General features: G+C 41.9%; 1 protein-coding gene across 1 annotated transcript in view; it reads right to left on the reverse strand.

Moving 5' to 3' along the window:
* IPCEF1 (interaction protein for cytohesin exchange factors 1) overlaps positions 1-17,144 on the reverse strand; it is an 84,061-nt gene extending 66,917 nt beyond the window's left edge. Inside the window, exon 1 of the mRNA XM_048299872.1 lies at positions 17,086-17,144. The gene's annotated coding sequence lies outside the window, so the exon portion shown is untranslated. The remainder of the gene's footprint in view (positions 1-17,085) is intronic.
* Positions 17,145-19,060: the final 1,916 nt, after the last annotated feature.

Below are 19,060 nucleotides of genomic sequence, written 5' to 3' on the forward strand. Positions count from 1 at the left end.
TCCAAACCTCCATCTGACCAGAAAATAATCCAAAAACCTGAAGAGAAAATATTAAAATGCCTTCCCAGAAGAAGATAGACACATATATTTTCAAAAGCAATATATGTATGAGCACAAACACAAGTTTAGGACAACCTGTGACTTGTACACATATGCAAAAATCTATGTTAAAATACAACCATAAAATATCACTGTTAGGGATATGATAATGAACTAAGACTATGTAATTTCAAAAAATATGCTCCTTTAGACATTATCTTTTCTCACCATGACAAACATCCTTCTCCTTCATTCATATATTTCAGCTGCTCTACCAAGTCACCCAAAAAAAGTTTTTAAGTATATTTTTTCACACACAAAAAAAAGGGGTAAGGCCTTTATCCAACTATTTGGTATTTAAAAAATTATTCAGGAAAAGAGGAGAGTTGTTGGATGTAACACCTTACTTGAGAAGAAAAAAAATTAAAAAAGAAAAGCAATGAACAACATGCACATTTTTTGCATTCTAGCTCAACTGTTTCTATTCCAGTTGCAAGGTCATTTAGCAAAAGCAAAAATGAAAAAGGAAGAAAACTATTATATTTCTTGAAAATGAAAACATCTAGAAGTGTTTGAAAGTCTTCTAAAAACACCCCATATTATTTTCACATATATTAAATTTATTTTTTCAAATAATTCTAGGATTGGCCTCTAAGATTACTAAGGCATCTATTTTCTTGTAAAGAACCCAAACGAGGGAGATCCCATGTCAGTTGTAAGATAAATAGATAAAAAGCCAATGCAGCTATTGACTTAAGTTATTAAATTCAACAATTCATCAGCAATTCATCAATAAACTTTAATTATTTTATATATAAGTCACTGAGAGTGCATTGAATTCAATTATACTTTTGGGGTCACATGAATTACACTTAAATTCAAATACTGCCATGATACAGCCATCTGAAATTCAGAGTCTTTAAAAATCCGTAACTTGCAAAAGGTCAATTTTTGAGACATTGGTAAGAAAAGCCTGTCATACTATGTTTTGGTTGTTTGGGTTTTTTGTTGTTTGCATGTCTATTTATCAAATAGTGGCTTTTCAGATTATACTACCATTAGGTATATGCACATCATCTAAATTCATTTGGATTAACTGAATTTGCCCAAACAAATTCTCTCCCTTATTTCCCCTGCGGGCATTCCCTCTGGGCTGAGGGAAGCTGACTGCTGAGCTCTCACACCTCTGAGGGACAAAGGAGGTCACACAGCAATGCCAACACATTCTTCAGGAAGAGCAACGACCTCAGCTGCATGTTTGCCATTTCTCATCAGTATTTTCTGCTGAGGTTGTAAAGCATTCGCAATTGCTGCTTCCTTTTTTTCTCTTCCTCTCCCACAGCATTTGTCCCAGGCCCAGCAACAAACTTATCAGGTGAGGAGGGTGAAGGCTGCTCTCCAGTCATCCTTTCTGGCCAGTTATCATTTTTGCCCTTACTCCACTCCCCCAGGTTATTTGAATTTTTCATCCTCAGCAGTCAGTCATAATAAGGCGAGAGAAGGGAATAAAAGCATTTTTCAATACAGTTTAGTAAACGTTTGAGTCACTGTGGTCTAGTGGTTAAAATCTCCCTCTCTATTTTGAGTAGGTACTCAAGCACAAGGCTTCAAGAAATGCATTTGGGACTCGCTGTTCCTTTTTTACCAAGTCTTTTTTTTTCTAGGTTCACATGTTCCTCAACAGGCAATTTCACCTTGGTAAAGACTCAAGCTTGGAAATCTCCAAGTAGCATAAGGAAAACAGCTCGCTGTTAAACTGTTAGGACTAGATTACACCCTGACTAAAAAAACCATAAAAGCCTAAGAACTTGAGACACATCTACCAACACTTTTACATTGCTAATGACAGCAATTCTGTGCAAAGGTGCTGAAGCCTCCCATGAAGGCACAACTGAGGATGTCACACTGGGTTTTCCTTTGTAGTAAGAGTGATTGCTTAACCAGCTCTCAGAAAGGTTTGCAAACAATCCTTGATTAAGAAAACAATATTATCTATGGTATTGTCAACTCTAATTTTCAAACTCATCACCACAAGCAGCAATTTATTTTCCTTTTATACCAGAACTGACCAGTGTTTGGCACCCCTGAAAGCACCCTGGCTAAATAGGGAGCTCTCAGAGGAACTCAGGAAAAGAAAACAGTTATTGACCTTTGGAAGAAGGGGCAGGCAACTCAGGAAGAATACAAGGATGTTGTTAGGTCATGTAGAGAGAAAGGAGGAAGCTCAGCTAGAACTCAACCTGGCCACTGCCATGAAAGATAATAAAAAAGGATTTTAGAAAAACATTAACAACAAAAGGAGGGTCAAGGAAAATATCCATCCTTTATTGTACACGGGGGGAACATTGTCACTAAGCATAACGAAAAGCCTGAAGTACTTAATGCCATCTTTGCCTCAGCCTTTAACAGAAAGACCTGTTATCCTCAGGGCAACCAGGCCCCTGAGCTGGTAGACAGACACAGGGAGCACAAAAAAAGCCTGCAGTCCAGGAGGAAGTAGTTAATTACATGTTGAGCCACTTAGACACAAGTCTGCAGGGCTGCAGGGGATTCACCCAAGGGTACTGGTTTGTGGAAGGACTTGCCCAGCCACTCTCCAGCATTCATCCTCAGTCCTGACTAACCAGGGAGGTCCCAGATGCCTGGGTATCAGCAAATGTGATGCTCATCTACAAGAAGGGTTTGAAGGAGGATCCAAGGAACTACAGGCTTGTCAGCCTGACCTTGGTCCAAAGGCAGGTCATGGGACAGGTGAACTTGAGCGAACAAACACGGCAAGTACAAGACAATCAGGGAATCAGGCCCAGCCAGCAGGGATTTAGGAAAGGCTGGTCCTGTTTGAATAACCTGATGTCCTTTTATAAGCAGGTGACCCAACTACTGGATGAGAGAAAGGGTCTGGATATAGCCTACCTGGACTTCAGTAAAGCCTTTGACACTGTCACCCACAGCATTCTCCTGGAGGAACTTCCAGCCCATGGCTTGGACAGGTGCTCTCTTCACTGGGTTAAGAACTGCCTGGATGGCTGGGCCCAGAGAGCAGTGGTGAATGGAGTTACATCCAGCTGTAGGCCAGTCACAGGTGGTGTTCCTGTGGGCTCAGTGCTGGGGCCAGTCCTGTTTAATATATTTATCAATGATCTGGACAAGGGAACCAAATGCCCCCTCAGTCAGTTTGCAGGTGACACCAAATTGGGTGGGAGTGTTGATCTGTTGAAGGGCAGGAAGGCTCTCCAGAGGGATCTGGACAGGCTGGATCAATGGGCTGAGGCCAGTGGTGTGAGATTCAACAAGGCCAAGTGCCGGGTCCTGCCCTTGGGTCACAACAACCCCTTGCAGAGCTACAGGCTGGGGCAGAGTGTCTGGAAAGTGGCCCAGGGGAAAAGGACCTGGGGTGCTGGTCAACAGCAGCTGACCATGAGCCCGCTGTGCCCAGGTGGCCAAGAAGGCCAAAGGCATCCTGGCCTGAATCAGGAATAGTGTGGCCAGCAGGAGCAAGGTAGCGATTGTCCCCCCTGTACTCAGCCCTGGTGAGGCTGCACCTTGAGTGCTGTGTCCAGTTCTGGGCCTCTCACTACAAGAAGGACATTGAGGGGCTGGGTTGTGTCCAGAGAAGGGCAACCGAGCTGGTGAAGGGTCTTGAGCACAAATCTTGTGAGGAGCAGCTGAGGGAGCTAGGGGAGTTTATCCTGGAGAAAGGGAGGCTCAGGGGAGACCTCTACAACTCCCTGAAAGGAGGGTGTAACCAGGTGAGGGTTGGTCTCTTCTGCCTGGGAACCAGCAACAGGACAGGAGGAAAAGCCTCAAACTGCACTGGGGATGTTCAGGTTGAAGAAGAAATTCTTGAAGAAAGAATTCTTTCACTGAAAGGGTGGTTAGGCATTGGAATGGGCTGCCCAGGGAGGTGGTGAAGTCACTACCCCTGGAGATGTTCAAGAAATGACTGGACATGCACTTAATGCTGTGGTCTAGTTGACAAGGTGGTGTTCGGTCAAAGGTTAGGTTCAACAATCTTGGAGGTCTTTTTCAACCTTAATGATTTTATTCTGTGAAAGCACCAAGGTTCAAGCCATTGGAAATGAAGCAGATAAAGAGCCCTTCCACTGTCCTCCACCCCTGTGGCCAACATGACTCAGTGACATTACCACACACATCCTTTGACACTTCAAGCAGGGCTTGGAGCTCCCCAATCCCACTGCTACTCCTACACGTTTGTTCCACCACTATAAACAACTACTGAAACCCAAAAAACTTTTTATGTGAGGCTTTGGGCTTAGCTGCACTGCAACAATCTTTTCACATTCAAGTACTAAAAGTTCCAACAGTTTCTGTTATAGAGGAATTCCCTGTCTTCTCAAAAAAAAGGATGGAGGGGAACAAAGGTGAATGGTTACAGAAAGAGTGAAAAATAACAAGTGATTAGATAAGAGATAAGATGTGATTAGACAAGCAAGTGGCACAGATTCCCGCTTTGCTTCACATGTTTTTTCCAAGAGCCGGCACCACTTCTGTGCTGAAAAGTTCAAAGGACCTTTGAAACTTAGCAAAGCACCATATCTCTTGAGGAGCTCTCCATAGCTTCCCAGGCAGTCTCTGCTTACCAGGCCACCCATCCACCTGGTCTTACAATCTCATCTCTCTAAGAAGCTCTACATGTTTTCTTCAGTGTCACCACTTAAAAGAAGTTTCCTTGCTCTGCTACAGCCTGCTATAACATCTGTAACCACATCTGTAACTTCCCTGGTGCTTCTCACATCCAGAAACTACCAAAGCACCCTTTGGGTGTTCTTGCTTCTCTTAGTCCTTAGCACAGTACCCCTCCACCTGCCCTGTGCCATCTCCCTGCTGCCAGGGTACACCCTGAGCTTTGTCCCAAATACCTACATTAACGTTGTTCCTGAGGCTGACTCAGAAACAGTACATGCAAGCCACTTTCCCAAAGCTGGAAATTACAGCAGGACTCTGCTAGGGAGGTTACAGGTGGTGCACAAGGCTGAGAGGCCTCGTGCAAGCCTTCACAGCACCAGCAGCATCTCCAGAACTAAAGCAAGCTCCCTTTGGCTTGCAAGACAATGCAACATTCTTAGTGAATAAGGTATGTGTGCCAATTTCATCCTCAGCTTTCTAGCGAGCTCGACCCAAGACTGCTACATAAGAAGTGTGGATAATCTGGGTGTCCCAAGAGGGTGCAGAGAGAAAGTATTTGCACCTTCAATAACAAGCTGAAGAAATTTGATGTCATAGATTATTATTTTCTCTTATTTAATTACATCCCAGATTTTGAGATGAAATAAAAGTGGCATTTTTATTCAGTGCTCAAACTGTGTCAGAATAAAGGTAAAGTGGAAAAGAGACAAGAACAGAGACAATGTCAAGAGAGGTCTCCATGAGGAATTCTGCCATTCCACAGTCTGGGCACATCCTGAAGGAAGATTTGCACAGCTTCATTGTATGAAGTATTTCTCAACTCCTTGTCCTTCCATACACTTTTCTCTTTGCTTTTTGAACTTTTTAAATCTTCCCTGAGAGTGATACATATTTACTCTTAGCTTCTACTAACGGCACAATTAAACAGCCTTGATGCCATTTCCAACAGCTCCTATTTTTCTCTCAACACACATTTTCACATCATTTAGGGCTACTTTTTAAAGTTACTTTACTTGGTTTCTTAACTACCAGATTGATGCTGAATTGGAAGTCGCTGAATTGGTTCCTACATTTGTTTACCTTAATGAGATATATGATGCTTTCTCTGCATTCCTTTTAACCTCTAACATAAAATAAAAATTTTATCCATTATGTTTTTGGATTTTTTTGATAAACACTTCCTACTAAACAATCCTTTTAACTGAAAAGTTTTTGTCCATCCTCAAAAGGAAAATCCCTATATATTAAGTACTGATGTTAGTTTTCTCAGAAATCCTGAGCAAGAAGATTAACAGTAATAACAAAAAACAACAATAACTATTTTGCCCCAAAGCCAAGGCAGGGGCCAGGGAGGCTGCAGGAGGCACCAGGACACTGCTGCCCCACGCTCTGGGGCTGGTGACGCCTGGCAGGAGAGTACGGCAGTCGGGTTCTGCTGGGAAGCAGCACCATGCCCCAGCCATGTGCAGAATATCTGCTCGTCTCTCCTGCTAGGAAAACCTACTTGTTTAATAAATACTAGGTGCATGCACACATTAAGCATACATTTGTACAGCAGTGAATTTACAAAAGCCTTTCTTTCCCACCCCTTAGGCTGTCTGCCAGAAACACTCAGCTGTAGGTTTCTCTACAGACTGAGCCCACATTAAAAATCTGAACCGGTATGACCCAGCCTTCTTAGGCCATGGAGTGTTTCACCATTAACTACTTGTTGGATCACAGCAGATTTCTATCAGCAGCACTTTTCCTGGTCCAGCAACTGCGTTAAGGTTGGATGAAGCGCTGGTTTAAAGAGCAGAATGTGACAGCTGGTGGAGTGCCATGCTCCAGCAGAGCTAAGCAGGGATCTAGGCTTGCCTGCAAGACTCAGGATTCAGTGGGATGCTCCTTGGGACTACTTATCCTCTGAGAGGAGATAAGGAGAGCCTAAAACAATACCTAGTTTCTGTGCATGACTCCATGAACTCTATCTAACCAAGACATGGTAGAAGTTGGTTATGTGGAACTGCATTCATTTGTGTAAAATGTTAGAGATTACAGATACACAAGGTATTCAAGAAATCACTAGTTATAACCAATTTTTAATCCCACAGACGGTAGTCAAATTAAATATTTAAGTGTCCTTTCCCAATCCTGCCTTATCACATATTTCTCTTCTTTTGGAGAAACTCAAAGGGAGCATTACACGTAGCTAAAAAGCTTTTAGGAACTAGGTATGGAGATATTTTAGAAGAAATGCCACATATAAGTCTAACTCTACCAAAATCTGTAAGAGATAATAGGTTCATTTCAATGATTATACCCATCAGAGGCTCCCCCTCCTGCAGCTGACTGCTCAACCTTCTGCTGCAGAAGGTGACAGCAGTACAGGCATCTTGTCCCCAAAGACACTGTGCTCTGCACACACACAGTGGAGCAGGCAGTGGAAACACCACAAAACACAAACCCTAAGCCTCTCTTTACACAACTTTTCCATACCACAGCTCAAACCATTTCCCTCCCCCTTCTCCAGTAAGGAAAACTGTGCATTCTAATCTACAAGAATTCGACAAATAAAATTTAGACACTTAACATTTCTGTTACTGCAAAAAGAAAGTGTAATCACTCCAAACAGATCAGAGTGGGCACTAAAAATCTTGAAAGAAAATTTAAACTCATCCTGGACAGAGAAATATCCAGCATATGTTTTTCTCAGGGCTAATTTGCAGACTTAGTTTTTTAATGTTCTTTACTTAATACAGCTCAGCTGAATCCTCTGCAGGCACAGAAACCCCATCAAGCAGAGGTCATTTCAAAGACTGAAAAACTGGTAGTGACCACTGCCATGCACTACTGAGTTATCCACAGCAACTGAATAGTTAGGAGATTGACAGCAGGGAAGATAGTCCAGCTGCAGAAGAGCACTGGTGTCCAATTCAAGGCCTTTCAGTTCCCCCATTTGCTTTGCAGTGCTGAGTGGTTTACCTGTCTCAGTTCCTCAAATCATCCAAGGAAAGCAACGGCTGTTCTCTCCTGCAGATGGAAGTGTTGTGAGGGGCAGATATAAATCCACAAAGCACTAGGGAACTTCTCTCCCCAGATGTGGGGATTGCAGTCCCCAGTCAGCACCCAAAACAAGTACTTGTTATTAAATGCCAAATGAGATCTACCTCAGTAACAGCAGCAATTAGCCTTTCAACACAGGAAATAAAAATATGCAAAGACTGAAATTGCTGACCAAGCTCTCATGATTTTAAGTTAATGAAGCTGATGGCAATGCCATAGCTACAATGACACAAAAGTCAGCTCTCGGAGCAAGAACAGGAGGTACCCTCCCACAGAGACATCTCTGGTCCAGGGGCTCCCAGTGCTCCAGTTCTCACAGAACAGCATTAGTGCCAATACATTCTTGACAGTCATTTTCCTTAGGGTTATGTGCCACATCTGCTTATGATGTCTGACAGCAGAGCCTAAGGAAAGAGAAAAACTTTTTAAACCTACCCATCCTTCTCTTATAGGAAGTCTCCAGCTTCCAGGCATTTACAAAGTAACCTCCTCATTTTTGTTTGCGGAGAAGCCAGATGATGGAGCTGAACCTGCGTGTTCAATTCTAGTTTCATAACATTCCATCTCAAGAAAACTCTTCCTTTTATCCCCATTTTAAAATGTCAGATATTGCTAGATAGTAACGAAGTTTCCTCCACTTACATAATGCTTTCCCTTCTCTTCTTCCCTTATATCCTCCAAGTTGATGAAGCAGAGGACATGGACACAGCTCCAAGAAGACTGCAGTAGGAAGAGCAGTGATTCTTGCTACCTTCTCACCAGTTGTCCTACAGACCTCCCAGATGTAAGTAGGAGATTAAGCGAGCACAAGACTTTCTCCACCATGTGGGGATGCTCCACATCAGTCAACTACACTTCTGCTCAGCAAGTCTCTTCAGAGACAGAAAGAAGAGACAACTCCAAACAAACACAAATGGTCACTTTGCTTTCTTTCTTCCGATCTACTGACACCCCCTTTTCTCACTCTTCAGTTCCAAGAATTGCATTTTACCTGCTGCGCTTACTTCACTCCCAGGAACATCTGGGGCTGAGAAGCAACCAATCATTCAGGGCAGCTACTTTTTCCAAGCCTCCCTCAGCCCAGCTGCAGCAGAGTCCGAGTTGCAAGTGTGATGACCGAGTGGGGAGAGAAGCTCTGGGAGTTTGCTCTGGCACAGGCTAAGGGTGGGAGGACTGGAAAAGGACTGATGTAATGAGGCCTATATAAGGCTTTGTGACAACTAGCAGTTGTCTCAGTGGTTTTACAAGTATCAGTTGTATTTACTCTAGCTGAAGTGTTGCTGTCTGCAATAGAAATTCAGACTTCCTATGGCTGCTTCTCAATTCAACATTCATGAAACAGCCAACACCCTTGGTAAGGATCAAGGGCTCATCATGGTAGATACTAGGTAGATAAAGAAGATGACATCATCCCATCCCAAAGACTTGGCAGAGATAAAGAGGGAATAAGATGATGACAAAGTACCTGGAAAGGGAAAAAAGAAATCCAACCATGCCCCCTCTTGGCCTCTATCAAAATAATGATTATGTGTAAAGCCCTGATTGTATGCATGCACATAAGTAAAAATCAAGACTCATACTCAGCACCAGGAAGTTGTTTAGCTGAAGTCTGCAAGCTCCTGCCTGTAATAATCTTCCTGCCTTCTGATTAGAGCCAAGAAAAGGGTTTAGCATTTTTCCTCTTCTCTAATCTAATACTATTTGTAAATGTGTTTTTCCTCTCTCCTATCTTTCCAGTTGGTTTTATTTATGTAGACATGCCAGTGTGGTAAATTTCAGACCCATAATTTGTGGCTTCCTGACTTGGGGATGGTTCTGAAGTAGTTCTTATGTGGCTGTTCTTCCAGCTAAATGTTTACACACATATACAGTGTGCACAGCTTTTACTTATGTGCATGAGCAAGGGTTCTGCATGCTTCACATAACTTTTCAGAGTCTACATGTGTTTTTGATCATGACAACACATTGAAAATATGTGCCTACAAAACACATTTTAAATGTATTTATACAACACAGTATGTGCTTACCCCTGAGGTGTTTTCTATATATAGAAAAGCTGAAGATTAGGCTTCCTGTTCTCATTCTTTCCCTTCAAGTTCTTCTCTTGTTATTCATTCTATCCAGGTTTCCATTACCACTCAGCTATATATTACTTTTCACTGGCATGAAATCAATCAAACCTGAATTCTGATAACACAAATGCACATGACAAAGCATGAGACAATCCCCTAAGGAGATATTTGGACTTTCACATTTCAGTCAATTCAACAGCAGCAATGGTGTGGGAATGGTGTGTCTGCTGAGAGACCACACCTAATAAATTCAATCTTGTTTCTAATGTTTAAACCAGAATGGTTTTAAACAGTGATTTAACTCCAAAGTCCTTTTTTTTAATTTGGTTGTTTTAGCTTGTGGATGAGGCCAAACAAGCCGTTCTAATTTTCCCCCGGATGTCAAACTTGAAGGCATTGATAAGAATTTTCACACCTGAATCTTGCAATGAGCTACACATGGTATAAAACGTCAGTCACCCTATTGGCCCCAAATAGGAACACAAAGAGAGCCATGGCTAGTTCTTGATTGCCCCATGCTTCTGGAAGTACTCACTCTTACAAGACTTTACAGTATGAAAGTTAAACATTACTTTCTCCATCACGAGCTTCCTTTTCCTAAGGCCAAGATGCAAGAAGTAAGGCAGGCTGGCTGCAGCAGCCCTGGGACCTGCACTCACAACTTGCCAGTTCCCAGTTAACAGCTACAGTCACCTCTGGGGTGGCCTTCCCCCAGTGAGGAAATACAAAATACATATGACCACAGCCTGATGGTAACACTTTAAACTAGGTGAGTTTAACAAAATGACTATGTGTGTTCCATAGCCTTTGGACTAATCTTATAAACTTAAGCAGTCCTAAAAGTCAACAGTGCTACATAAATGTATTTACACACTGATAAATCCCTGCAGGACCAAGACCTAAGTTAAGTAGATTCTACAAACCTCATTATTGTCTGTATTTACAGCATATGATCTGACATAAGTATGTTCCCTTTTTGTCATCATTATCTTGAAGGGATTTTTATTTCTGTGCATGACTAGACAGTCTGTGTTTTGTATGAATACCAGCATTCATCCACAGAGAACAATAAAACATCTTTCTCCCACTGCAAGAGTTTTTCAGGGAGCAGAGACCCACACAGCTCAGCCAGGCAGTCAAATGCCACAAAAAAATCCAAATAGGAAACCATGTAAGCAAACATTTTCCAAAGGACTTGTACATCAGGCTGTGATATATAATCTGCTTGTTGCACTGTTACAAACAAGTCAGTTTGTACCATTCAGAGTATTTTCACAATCTATTTGAGATAAGAAGAAAGAGAGGGCTGAGTGGACTAGAAAATCCAACCAGGGTTAGTCACCACTGACAAGCCCTTAGCAGCCCAAACAGCTGAGTAATTCCTGTGGTGCTCTCCTACAGCAGAGTCACACAGGTAAAAGCCTGACAGCACACCAGTCAGACTGCAAGTGCCAGCTGCTCACACAATGGTATTTGAAAAAACAGGTTCAATAACACACCAACAAAACATTGTCCAGAAATTCCAGATGAGGGCTAGCCTTTTGCATGGATCTGTTTGATATAAATCTAGAGAATGTGGAATGAGAATATGCTGTATAAATAATACACACTTCAGTAGGCACTGTCTGCATGCTCTCAAAGATGTTCCCAAACTATGAAAAACCATCTTGGCCAAAACCAACAGAGACTGATGTGGGGTCTGGGAGGGTTTCCAAGAGAAGATGCTTCAGTTTGCAGAAAAGCACCAGACCTCTCCAGCTGTACCTTTCACATCCCCATATGCTCTGTGAAGGGAACAGGGTAAGGAGACTCTAGCAGGCACACACCAAAGAGCATTTCATCCAAGGGAAAGACCTGTCCCAGACAGACCTTCTGACCAGTGCCACAGACACAAATGCCCCAGGGCACCAATGACTTTACTTAGTGCCAGTCTCGAAGGAGCGAGGCTCAGTGGTGGCAACACACTGTGCCTGCTTTCACCTCACACGACGGCAGCGCTGTGTGGATGAGCTCTGCGGATGTCAAACTTCCTCTGGTGTGGGGGTATCTTTCCCTTTGCTGTGAAGTACAATCATCCTCAGGGACCTTCAGCAACACCAGTGCTTCTGGCACAGCAGGATAATCAGACAGACACCCCAGCTCCTCCAGCCATGGTACAGCCTTACCCCCGCAAGGAGGAGGCATCATTCCTCCTCCTCCTCCTGCACCCTTGTGAGAGGGACCTGGAGCTGCTGCTGCCCTTTCCTACAGTGGGAGGACCCCAGTGGAGAAGACAGACAATGGGAGGATAACCAGATCCCCCAGGATCTCTCTTTTATCCCAAAACACATTTGGACTACATTCCATCCCACCCATTAACTTTCTCTTCCTAAAGAGAATGCTGGGTCTGGGACCTGCTGATAGGATCGTCGGAAAGAGTAAATTCTGTTAAACCCAGTCTCTGCTATCACAAATTACATTCAGAATAAGCCACTTTATTTGTTCATTCTGATGATGGTTTTTCAGGAGAATAAATAGATATTTATCGGAAAAGGAATAGAAATAAAACTTTTTTGTAAGAAGGTTAAGTGGCGCCTCATAGTCTACAATCTGGCAAGTTAAGTAAACAAGGAGAAGGGGAAACCCTACCTTGTAAACAAGGCAATTACAAATCTAGTTTCTACACTCTGGAATGAAGCCAAGATCTAAGTGTGAAGGATTGAGAGGAAAATCTGTTGTAAATTCCTTCAAGTGAAAGTCCCTATTTAAAAGGCAGAGAACACATTTTAGGTCACAAAGTCGCAGCAGTTGTTTAGGGTTTTTTTCAAAGCGCAACTCTAAATGAAATTTGACTTCTTTTTAAAAAGGCAGAGATAGACACAGCTGTACTTGTAAGCGCAACACACTAGAAGGAGAATAGCAATGATTAAAAATAGCTTTTGCACTGAGCTTTTGTAGGTACTTTAAATATCTACTGAGTAGGCATTACAACCTCAATGATTGTCAAAATTTATTCTTGCATATTCTCAGTTTAAAGAAAAAAAAACCAAAAAAGAGAAATACACCTCTCACATAGGCATAAAGTGGGAAGTTACACATAAGGTGTTTCACTAAAGCTTTCACTTGAGCCTGGTTTTCTCCTTATTCTAGGTAAGGGGGCTGCATGGATAGGGAAATATGGCAATAGCAGACTCGTGTTCCTTGACTACAGCTTGTAAGTCTAAGCTCTTTGGAAGGTTTTTAACAAAGGTAAAAGAGTGAATATGAAAGAGCTGACAAGTCATGCCATTCCATCTCCAATAAATATTATGGTTGAGTAGTTTAAACAGAATTCAGTGCATGGGTATATACATACACCCACAGGCATACACACATGTAAATACTTTTATACTTATATAAAGCTCAGGCAAATTCCACTGAAACTAGGAAACCAGACTGGAAAATCCACTTACATTACACCTTTGCATTTTAGTCAAATTAAAAAGACTGTGGGTGTTGTGACTAACTGACAGAGAGTAAATTGAGCTACTACGTGGTGTTTACCATGGGGTAAACTGTTGCCTCTCCTGATTTTTAATTGGAGGTTAACTTTGGCACACTCCACTATAAACGAGTCCTGGCACTAAAAACAAAGAGACAAAGAATCATTTCATGGATGTATTCCCATAGTTCATCAAATAGTCATCACTTACATTGCCCATATATATTGTCAAAGGTGATAAACACACACATATCAATAACAATAGCCTGATATTCTGCTCCATTCCTCATTACAGAGGCACCCTATCCTGATTCCAAGGAAAGCAAAAGGGTAGTGTACAACCATATCCAAGAACATGAAAGGTCTGGCTCTAACTCTCAGAAGCCTTCCTGAGCAAGTACAGCATAACAGCACCTTGATCCTGGTCCCCATTTCTATCCACCTCACACATAATTGCACACACATACAAAAGTGACTCTGAAGTAGATATAGAATAACCCAGCAACACTTCACACACCTCCTACATAACACCAGAAGGCCTCGTGGCATACACCCCAGTCACTTGCTGTCACTCCCCGTCAGGATGCTGGCAGATCACACACACACAAAAAAAATTACTGCAAGAAGAAAGGGTCCTGGCAGAAAAGTGATGGCAAATCCTAGAACAAAGCTACTATAGCACTACAGGATATGTGGGTAATCTCAGATGGACCAGCTGGCAAGGCTGCCACATTCCAGGCAGTACGTATTTGAACATCCCCAGCTTACTTGGAGTTGTACTGAGGCTCAAGCAGACATGAAGTGATACAAATACCGCATTTATAATTTTATGCACACTTTGAAAAACAGAGGTTATTAGTTTTTTAGCTTATCAGGCTGTTATCCTCTTGCATTGCTACTTTGCTAAGTATTTTATCCCCCTCAAAAAATTAAAACCCAGGGCCCTTAATCACAGGTTGTTCCCACTAATAAATTACCTATTTAATATGTTTACATAGGCTCTTTTCCACAGTACGAATCATGTTGAAATTGCCCTAATTAAAATATCTCCATTTATTTGCATGACTAATCAGTACTTATCAGTAACTTTACATCTTCAAAGCTCTTTAACTGCATATAAACAGATTATCTGAAAACTTGCCCAAAAATGTATCTTGAAATCTGATGCAGAGACTCAGCTCCTACTTCCTAAAATAACTACTGGCTTTATGTGCACTTGGAATCGTAGTGAGGGCAATACTGGCAGGTCTGAAGAAGCACGTGCATTACTTATGGAAAGAGTTAATAGTCCACAGGAGGCAGCAGACCAGACACTGCTCCTTGATGACGTGGAAAAGCAGATGGCTCACTCCTTTGAGTGGTAGTAAAGACAAGGTCTATCCTACTTCCCACCATGCTTTCTGCTGAAGAGAGCTGAAACACTCATGTGCAAATGAAGTCCCACATCCCTAAAACTGCTTGCGAAAGACTTGCCACCATTCTTCCACTTCCTCCTCTTTGGAGCTTTCTACAGGCTTGAATGTCAAAATATTCAGTACATCTGGTGCTGCTTTCTGCAGACTCTGGCCACACAATTTGCACTGCATGAGAAATTAATTTATTGGTATCATGCCACCTGTGTGTCTCCCCATAAATTCATACCCCTGGGCCACCCATTGGTTGAAAGAAGATGAAGGTGGGTACTTTTTTGCTTCACAGCTTGTTTTAACAAGGAACTTATATACAGAAATAAGCCACTTCCATAAGCACAGAGCTACCCTACCTGACCACATGTTATTTTCCTTTTTAAAAATTAAAAATTACATTAGAAATGGCAGGGATGTGGGGATGTGTCTTTCAACTCTATCAGGAAGCAGTATAAAAGAGCAGATTTTGTAGGTCTATTGTCTTGATTTTAAAAGGCCAAACTATATTTTAGACCTATCAATATGCTTTCCCTTGAAAACTCAGAAGTGTAGCACCATTCCTAATACTTTCCTTCTATTAAGAGGAAAAGCTCCATAGCTCTTCAAAACAAATAGCCGTGTTTTTCCAATGTCCTGCAAATGCCTCAACTGAAGGAATGACAGTGGTAATTTTAATTATGATTTTACTCTCGATAAGTACAAAACTGCAAAATTACTGAATGTTACTGCTCCCTGTCCCTCTTTCCTGTGGGGTGCCCCTGAACTGAATCTTCTCATGCGTTCATTTGATTGCTTCAGGGTCCTTTAAACCTCCAAATTTCACTAGGGTTATGGTGAAGTGTACATAGTGGCTTTTATCCAGAAGGGCCTGAAAGCACTTGATGAGCTCTACCAGGATGCAATTACATACAGCCTACTCACATCTCTGCAAATTCATAGGGTTGTAGAGACATCAAGAGATCATTAAGTCTGTCCCTCCCAGCAGGATCAATTATACTTGGGCTATTTCTGACAGAGGCTGCCTAACCTGTTCTTAAAGACATCAAATAATGGAGGTTCCACAGCTCCCTTCAGCATCTTAAACCAGTCCTTAACTCTCCTTGACATCAGATTTTTCCACCAAATTCAAGCTCTGTGCTGTAATTTAAGCTTATTGTCTCTTGTCCCATAAATTTCTTACATAAAACTTTAATGTTTGTTCTTATGACACCAATGCAGTCATCTTTTCTTAAGACTATGCAACTTAGTTTGATTTAATATTTTCTCAAAGGCCAATGTTTTCTAAGCAAGGGGGACTGTTGCCCCCTCGCTTAAACTACCTGCTGTGGTAAGGACTTCAGGTTATTGCAGGCACTGCCAGCTCTAAAATGACAGTCACCAAAAGGAATGGAGGTGCCCCCCTAGCACAGTTAATGAGAGGCTCTCTTGAAGAATCTGCTGAGAAGCAGAGCCCCAGCCTTTTTTTCTGTTCTGTGTTGGTAGAAACACAAGTAATCTGCCATCAGTTCCCAGGCAGTTCATTACTCTCACTGACAGAGTCACACACTTTGGTTTAGACTCAAAAGATTTGAATGCCTGCTGGTTGTGTCCCTCTTCAGATTTGGCAAAAAGAAAAAACCCAAAGAAAAGTCAGACAAACAAGATCTGCGCAAAGCCTCTCTGCATTGCTTTTTCCATTCTGCTGCTCTTTAGACCCTTTCAACTGTACTAGTAAGTACAATAGAGGACAATTAAATCCCCAACCCAGCACACTCAGGAATTTAAAACTACAAGATATGGCTTGCTAAAAAAAAAAAAAAAATCTTACAATCTAAATAGGTAAGACAGACTGTAATAAAGAGATAGATAATTTAAAAAGAAAAAAAGAAAAAAGCTTATTCACCAATGTCAATATAAAGAAAATATCCACAGAGAAATAGATACATCCTAAATGTGGAAAACTGAGGATGTAGCTGCAGGGACTACATATGGGGTTGTCTGCAAAATTACTGCTCCCCCCAACCCTGTCACGTCTCTGTCCCACTCCTCAGCTGGGAGTTCTTCCAGCACTAAACAGCCCTTCACTACCACTGAGCTTCAGTAGGCAAACATGTAAATTCAGTGTTAAGTTTACAACACGGGCAGCACAAGAAAAATTGAGTTACCATTTTTTGCCTGGTGACTGAGGCAACGAATCTCACAGTTCACCTCCTCATTTCAAGAGCAGGAGACACAGGAGCTACCAATCTGAAGGATTCTCAGCCCTAGCACATATCACATGTCTTCCCCCATGAAGAACTGCTTGAAATATAACTTACAATAAACAAATCATGCCTAAAATGTTCATAAAGCCTCATTACTTTAAAATAAAAACACTTTATAACCTAGTTGCAATATATATTGTCTCTTGAATCCTCTGAATATAGTTTTAACTTACCAAAAATTTAGAGAGATCTCAGGAAAACCATAAAGTTTGCACACATGAAGCAATAGAGCTCCCCCCACCCCCGGAGACTCCTTTCTCTCTTCCTTTTCCTCCCCCACCCAAGCCCTGAATACAGGAAGAGAGATCACCAGCTGCCTGCTGAAGAAAACAACTACCAAATAGTGTGCATCATTCAGATGGCTTGGATGATTCAGCTTTTCCATGTGAACTTTAAGTGGCACAAATGGTGCTTTGTGCATTTCTGAATCAAACCTGTATTTAATAGTCCAAGTACATAACAATTTCTACTTGAAGAACAACTTTTCATCTTAAATACAGCAGCGCATCTGTTACCTTACAATGGCTCCAGTTCTCAAACCTATCAATAACTACACCTACCTGTGCTTATGTATTGCAGCATATTCAGCCTTTAAAAATATATTTTGTATTGTTCTCAAAAGTTGGACTGAATAGGGCAATGAAGAGAGGATCTAGTGATGAGCTTATCATTTTGAAAGCCACCTGAGGTGATGTGCATTGGTTTTAGAGTGGGAGGGTTGGGAAGGAACAGAAAAGCCAGGTATTGCAAGCAGTCTGCTCTCCCAAAATACAACAGGACAATAATACAGCAGCAGCTTGATCCTAAGTATCCCACAGCTACGTGCAGGTCATTGTCTAGAAACTTGTAGAATTATATTGTAGGCTGACATTTAAAAAACCCACACAAATGCAAAACACATACACATTTACTTTGTGTATTTTTTGTTTAGCACTGCTCAGATAAAGAATTAATGCCTGGTTTTACTTCTCTAGTTTCTTTGGCCTTTATCATATTGTTCAAATGGTCATTTGAATCCTCTTCATCAACAAGATCCTATTTTCATTTCATCCCCTACAATCATAAATCAGAACAGCTCTAATCAACCACTCAGATTTGACACCAAAGTAGAAGGAACAATCAGACCTAGTGGCTGCATTGGACAGAACCTCTTGCCAGACAAGCCCTGTTTACTTAGCAGAATTTCTTCTTTGTCCTCAAGTACAAATCAGCACAAGAATGTTGAACACAACACTGCCTTCTGCAGGCACACAAGTGTGACAATGCTGAAACTGCCTGAGGTGCTCAGCAAGGGCACCTTGAGCAAAGGGAGAAGGTGGCAAGAAACTGAATAGACTGGTCATCACTGGAAATCACTCAATACCTAGAGAAAAACAACAGAATGTTGCTTGGCCTGTGCTTTGAACAACAGAAGTGAGCCTTTGGGGTCACCTAGAGTGCTGCCTTCCACTGAGGCAGAACCTGGAATTTTGTCTTAGGGGTGCAAACTAGGCAAGAGTACTGGAAAGCAACCAGAGAACCATGTTTTGACAGCTTCTTCCACTAATGGCTTTTGGATGTTTTTTGGGATTTTATAACTGATTTCCACTTCATTTTAAAATGTAGGCATGTTACGCATATCCAACCCAAAAAGCTTGTATCAAACTAGTCACAGGGATGCAATTCTCACCTTACAGCTCCTGCCCTGAGACAACACTGCCAGAATCACCCTCACTAGCCAAGATGTCTCTCTTCACAGCCAGCTACATGAGCAGCAAACACTGTGTGAGACCAGAGGGTGCCTGAAATCTTCTGCATTTTGAAAACACACCAACTACTTCATTGCAAACTAGATGAAAAATCTGCATTTGCAAGAGTGACCTGTGGGAGAAGTCATGCGCTTTCGTTACCATGGCTGGTTCCAGTTTTCTGAACTTCAAATTTCTAGTGATGTTTGTTTTCACTCCCTGACATTTCTTGATAGCAAGAAGGACAGCAGGAGTACTTCTCATCACAGCTTTTCATCACACCTCCCCACCTTTGATCAACCACTGGGAAAATGAGTCACGATGCCAAAACCAGAGCCTGTTCCACATCCTTCTAAAAAGCCTTATTTCCCACACAGACCACATCCATTCCAAGCACAACAGCCAGCCACAGTCAGTAGCA

Source organism: Corvus hawaiiensis, chromosome 3 (assembly GCF_020740725.1).
Source record: "Corvus hawaiiensis isolate bCorHaw1 chromosome 3, bCorHaw1.pri.cur, whole genome shotgun sequence".
NCBI lineage: Eukaryota > Metazoa > Chordata > Aves > Passeriformes > Corvidae > Corvus > Corvus hawaiiensis.